This window comes from Miscanthus floridulus, chromosome 1 (genome assembly GCF_019320115.1).
Source record: "Miscanthus floridulus cultivar M001 chromosome 1, ASM1932011v1, whole genome shotgun sequence".
Classification (NCBI taxonomy): domain Eukaryota; kingdom Viridiplantae; phylum Streptophyta; class Magnoliopsida; order Poales; family Poaceae; genus Miscanthus; species Miscanthus floridulus.
Window position 1 is genome coordinate 193,401,756 of NC_089580.1, and position 6,000 is coordinate 193,407,755.

At 40.4% G+C, this 6,000-nt stretch overlaps 1 long non-coding RNA gene across 4 annotated transcripts; it reads right to left on the reverse strand.

Moving 5' to 3' along the window:
• Window positions 1–1,781: 1,781 nt before the first annotated feature.
• Window positions 1,782–5,582, reverse strand: LOC136507382 (uncharacterized). Of its 4 annotated transcripts, none has more exons than XR_010771745.1 (7): window positions 5,453–5,582; window positions 4,547–4,725; window positions 4,224–4,358; window positions 4,042–4,137; window positions 3,262–3,597; window positions 2,626–2,682; window positions 1,782–2,151 (listed from the first exon to the last, which is right to left on the reverse strand). It is a non-coding gene; the product is annotated as an uncharacterized lncRNA (long non-coding RNA). The 4 variants fall into 4 exon arrangements; XR_010771744.1 differs by having other exon boundaries at window positions 4,521–4,725; XR_010771743.1 differs by lacking the exon at window positions 4,547–4,725 and having other exon boundaries at window positions 5,453–5,558.
• Window positions 5,583–6,000: the final 418 nt, after the last annotated feature.

Consider the following 6,000-nt stretch of genomic DNA (forward strand, 5'->3'; position numbering starts at 1 on the left):
CTTATAACATGGGGTAGTCGAGTAGTAGCACAGGACAAGTGAATTGGCCACACCATCCTAGCTTCACAGCTGGGGAAGACAAAGAGAAGCATAATTGTTGAGGAGAGAAAAAATAAAATATATCTATATATGAAATGTGCAATGTGATGCGTTTGAATAGCTTACGGTTACATGTGTCTATTTTTAGTGAGGGCCCTTACTCCATAAATCATTTTTTATCTTACATTTCATGCTTGGCATGCCCGGTTCGTTTCGCTGAAATTTAGCTTATGCTGCTGCTTATGCTGAAATGTTGTGATTGTTGCAGGTACGACTGAAGTAGTGCTGCAGAATAGAGTGGTTACTAAGTATAATGTTGAATGATCGGTCACTCACGTTTAGCCATTATTCAGGCAAAACAACCAAATTAAACAAAAATAGTGTACTATCATGTACTAGTATTTTAATAAACAGGCTAAAAAACCCTTTAGGCGAACAATGATATATTGTCTTAACAAAGTTTGGCTCTAGATATAGAAGAGTTGATGGCCACGGAAAAACATCCTAAAACTATCTAATGGATAGTCAAAACTCATAAGCTATGAAGAGCATAGACTCAGCAGCTAGCTTTAGTTAGTTTTAAATAGCTTGCACTACCTCCCTTCATGGATGCAAAATAAAGGTTCCAAAACAATGGAAAAAAGGAATACGGGCTAGAGACTTGGTTAGTGTCTGTCCACTCTGGCTCCTAATACAAATGTCCAACGCTGTCTAAAAGTTAGTGGTGTCGAGCAAAAGTTACTATCCAATAGATGTTAAAGACTCGATGTCATTTGACCATGTTCGCTTGTCTTATAATCTATATTTTTTAACTTATTTTTTCAATCGGAATAGTGTTTTTCTCTCACAACAAATCAGCCAGAACAGTTTTTTGGCTTGTTTTTTCAGTGAAACGAACGGGGCCAATTTTTACAACCTAGTTGACACTTTTGCTTCTTTGGTCCCATTATTTTGTACTCGTAGAAAATTGCTCCTGTTTTTCGTCACTACAAACCATGAGAGATTTCTTTCACGTCGCAAGCTAGAGTATTTGTCTCTGTATTTTGTCAAATAAAGCAATGGTTGCATTTGCAGGCTCCTTCGTCACTCTGATGATTTGGAGGCTAAGGGCGTCCTCAAAGGCCTTGATGAAATCGCTAGCGACGTGGGCCTCAACAACAATTAAAAAAGGACATTAGCGCGTAGGGTCCAGAGGACTGTGAGAGAGATTTTTTTAAATACCGTGCGAGACTAGCTAGTTCTATCTCGCTAGCGCTGTGCACTGCACCTCTTGCAGCCAATCAAATTTCATCTCACTAGCGATTTAATCCCCCGTTAGGGTAAGTCTGTCTTCAACGGGAGATCTATATCTGTAGTACAATACATATAGCCTCTAATAAAGTATCTATATGAAAAACTCTAAATATAAATATTCTCTCTCCTGAAGATTCATTTATAAAAATAATTGTCTTTTAGATCTTATTATTAAAGAAGATAAAAAAAATAGGTATTAAACTCTTTACCTATAATACTAGGATGAATGTGTTTTATATTTTAGACAGTGGAGGTGCCGGGATCGAAGGCTAGAGCTACTATACAACACGACAGTGTTGGGGTGGTCTAAACTCTCTCGTGCCTAGCTAGTAGGTCGTCCTCTACTTCTACCCTAAGAAAAACTAGTATAGTGCCCGTGCTAACGCTACGGAAGACAATACTTACAATTAATTTGATGATAAAAGCTATATAAAGAGAAAATTACGCTTCCATTAATATAGTGTGCTCTTGAGCTTGGTACATTTAATAAGGGTATACCAGAGGAAAAAAGGAACTATAGTTGCAAATGCAAATAATGTGTTACGGAGAACAATCCTAGGCAATAAAAATAAAATTTTCTTACTTCTAAAATGGTATTGACATACTGGCAAATGACTTCCATTGTGCTTTCTCAATAGCAGATAGTAACAAAAAAAATGAAGAAAGATCAAATTATTACAAACATCGGTGGCTTCCTCCAATGAAATTGCTAGAAGTTTACTTACTCTAGAAATCTCTACAATCTGGAATTGGAGCCGTGCTTGTACTGCAGCATTTCCATGGCCATCAATCACAGGAACACTGCTGGCCAAACAAAGACTGAAAGACCAAATTAAAAAAAAAAAACAGAAATCAGCAACACAGAGAACACTTACCATCTTTTATGGGCCAAAAATATCCCATGTTTAAATGCAAGATCCTCTAAGAAAGGGAAAACAACTACTGCATATAGGGTAAAACTTGTTTTAGTTGAAATGGCCTTGTTGGTTGCCTCTCGACCATTAAATGCAAGAGTAGTTGTTTATTAGAGAAGATCATGGACATCAACTGTTTTGTTTGGAATGCATTCAAAACTGGTGATAAATTAAAAATATATATGATCAGCCTAAGCCTATGACAAATTTAACAAAACGGCCAGGGACATACATCCAAATTAATAAATAAGCTTACACCACCATGTAGATACCCTATCTAATCCTAAAAATCAAAAGTAACTTTTAGGAAGAAAACAGGAATAGACGGGGGGATTCATGTCTATGTCATAAAGTAACTATCATCGGTTGGTGAGGATACCTGTATTTTGATGATTCATAGTTCTTTCCAATTTCTTCCACACAAGGGACAACAGATCTGAAATGGCAGTAGATTAAATGGGGTCATACATAAATAAAGTCAACACATGGAGTAGGAAGAAACTGAAATAACATTAAAACATAAATGATTGTTAACAAGAATATAAAGGTCCAATTGACCATGAATAAATAATGGCAATATTTAAAATAGGAACAAACTAAGACCACATTAAAGTTCTAGAATCAATTGTCCACACGGGTACAAGACAGGGTGAATATAGCATAAGCAAGTGAATCGGAAAGGTCATACATTGCATTTGTAGGCCGCAAAAACCAAGGGAAGCATTATACAGGTTAGCTTCTGAAACTGATGTCCTGTATGAAACGATGTGCATGGCTAATTATCTCGAAACCGACCAACAGACATCAGGGATGAAACCGAGATTAATCAACAATACAATTTGGTTCCCAAGTTTCCTGCCATATCCAAATTAGCAAGTGGGGGGCATTTACAGCCACTGTCCATGTGGTTTATATGAACTGCACTATGAGGAACTTGAGTAACTGAATCATGCAACATGGGACAAAATGAGCATGCATACATATATTGATTGCAAGGGAAGAAGAGACGGCTTACTCGTGCAGTCGCAGCGAAGCTGAATCGGACCCGTGTCACATTCGTGGTCACCCACAGTTCGGTGACAGGACGACGGCGACGAGCATGTGGTAGTGGACGGCGAAGGCATCTGCCACCGTCATGGCCTCATCCTCCCACGCCACCGCTTCCTAGGCCCGCGCCGCTCCAACCAACACTGCCGGCCCCACCATCGCTTCTCCGGCCCACACTGTCGCCCCAGCCTCCTGGGACCGGCACCTCCCACACTGATCCGCGCCGCTACCTCCCTGGTCTTCGCGTTTATTAAAGGAAAAACGGAGATTGACTTAAGATCTTCACGTTCCAGAAAAACGGAGACTGTAGCCAGACAAGCACAATGACAAAATTTCGCAGCAATACCCAATTAAGAACCTAAGCAATTGGAGAAATCTAGACTGCATCTGCGCACAAAAAATCACATAATTGTATACTGGAGAAATGCAGAAATATTAGTACTGTAAAAAGACAAGCAGAGTTCCAATTGTCAGGATAACTATTCTGTGTAATTCAGACTGCATCCCTGCACAAGGAAATTGTAGAACCGCCACTATAGTGCCGCATCAAAAGGAGAAAACTGGAAAAAGTTCCTAGAAATTTAGATTACATCCCTACAAACTGCAGAGCAAAATCGCACGCATTGTTTTTTTCAAAACGGTAGCGTGCACTGGTGGCTGTGCCGCATCAAAAGGAGAAAACTGGAAAAAGTTCCTACTCTCTCAGCTGCTAGAATAGAAAAGCTGTAGAAAGAATTTTTCTTCATACCTTATCTTGATCATACATTCTGATATCGTTGACGATAAAGATTAGATCAAATCTAGAAAGAATGGTAGTCTGAAGATCAATTTTGTCTTGTGCAGTCTGATGACCATCAAAAACAAAAATTGTCAAATTAATTGTCTTGCATGCATGGCTACTTATTGAGTCAATAAAATATGCTTACCAACCTTAAGATCATCATAGCATCCTGCAATTCGATTGGCAGCTGCAAGAACTGAAGTCCTCGAATTGAGTATACTGTTGTAATGCTAGCTTTGGCAATAGATATTGTCTGCTGCTCCATGGCCTCATGAATTGCAACCCTAGAATAGCATAAGACAAGGAGGACTGGATTAATGTGGTTTCGAGAGCAGACCAAAAAAGATGTAATATGTTTATTCTAGTTTCACCAAACATACCCTAAACCATGGTTCCTCTTTCCAAATAAAACTCACGTTGTAGAGGAAAAAAGAAATGTTTACAACCTTTGAAAACTGTACATTTTTTCTACCTTGTTCTTTACCAACAGAAGAATGTATAAATAGGTACTCCATCTCAAATAAATTGGCAACGCATACACAGAAGGTAGCTGTAAACCAAGAAAAATAATATAATTCTTGTTGCAGTGGTCCTGTCATTATGGCTATTCCTTTTGCCCTATGAGATGAAATCGAAACTGATTTTTTTCCACTGCATTTGTAAAGGAACAAAAGTCAATGTATACATCACAACATGATTTGACTTCAATGGTAGTAGTAAAAATAGAGAAACCTGATCTCAATGGTAGTAGTCAATATATACACATCAGAGTAACCTTCAACTACAGTGAAGGTTACTGAATTTTGTTTGAAGAGTAGTATTTATGTACATGCTATCAACAAGCAACAATTTCAGGGGAAGAATGCAATGATGGCAACAACAGAGTGAAACATAGTCATGTAAACAAAATAAGGCTACCATGTTGCATTGGTAATTTAGAGAATATTTCTCACAATTCATAAATTCATAAATAATCAAATTGTGACGCCTGCTTGCAAAAAAAAAAGACATGTATCATCCAGTTTCAAAAGAGCGTACCCAGTGCAGAGAGCTCCCGCTCTGTGCGGGGTCTGGGGAAGGGTGTCAGTGGCAAGCCTTACCCTCGCCTGTACAATGCGAGGAGACCGCGACTCGAACCCGGGACCTTCCGGTCACAGGCGGTAAGACTCTACCGCTTGCACCAGGCCCGCCCTTCATCATCCAGTTTCAGTACAACCAAAAAAATGGAGGTCAAGGCACACTTCAAAGGCAAAGTTTTTCAATAGAAACGATACTATATCTTGCACTTCAGCAAAGCTTATCAATAATAGCATAAAAGATCTGAGGCCATTTAATATGTAGGTTCATAAATCTAAAGCTTAAGACGGAGGAAGCATACATGTATGTTTGCCAGTAACACATTTGCAGTCCTTGAGCCGGCCGAGCAATCTTGGCTAGCAGAGTTCTCCAGTTCTTGACCCGACAATGGTAGAACCACATCTACAGTTCATATCTATGAGCCCCAACTGCACCGACAGCTCGGCCTGCTTCATCTCATTTGGATATGAATCCTCTGCACCAAGTCACCAACACAGCTCAACGTTGAACGAAAAATGTATAGACAATTGATCGAACATGTTGCACACGCACAGTACCTAGCCTGCTCTGGCGAGGCGAGGACCAGAGATTGGAACACCGAGATGGACCGAGTCCATGCACGGATCGATCCACGGATCGGTGGACTGGGGAGAGTAGATCGAGCCGTGCACCTTGAGCGGTGTAAACCCTAGCGACGGATAGAGAAACAGGAGGCGAGGGTTGGGAGGTTTACCGGCGTAGGAGTTGGTGACGTCTATGAAGCCGCGGGAGGAGGTGCCGAGGAGGATGCCGACGGCGCGCTTGCGGGTGTCGCCGGCAACGACGACCGCGCCCCAAAGGCAGTGCCCC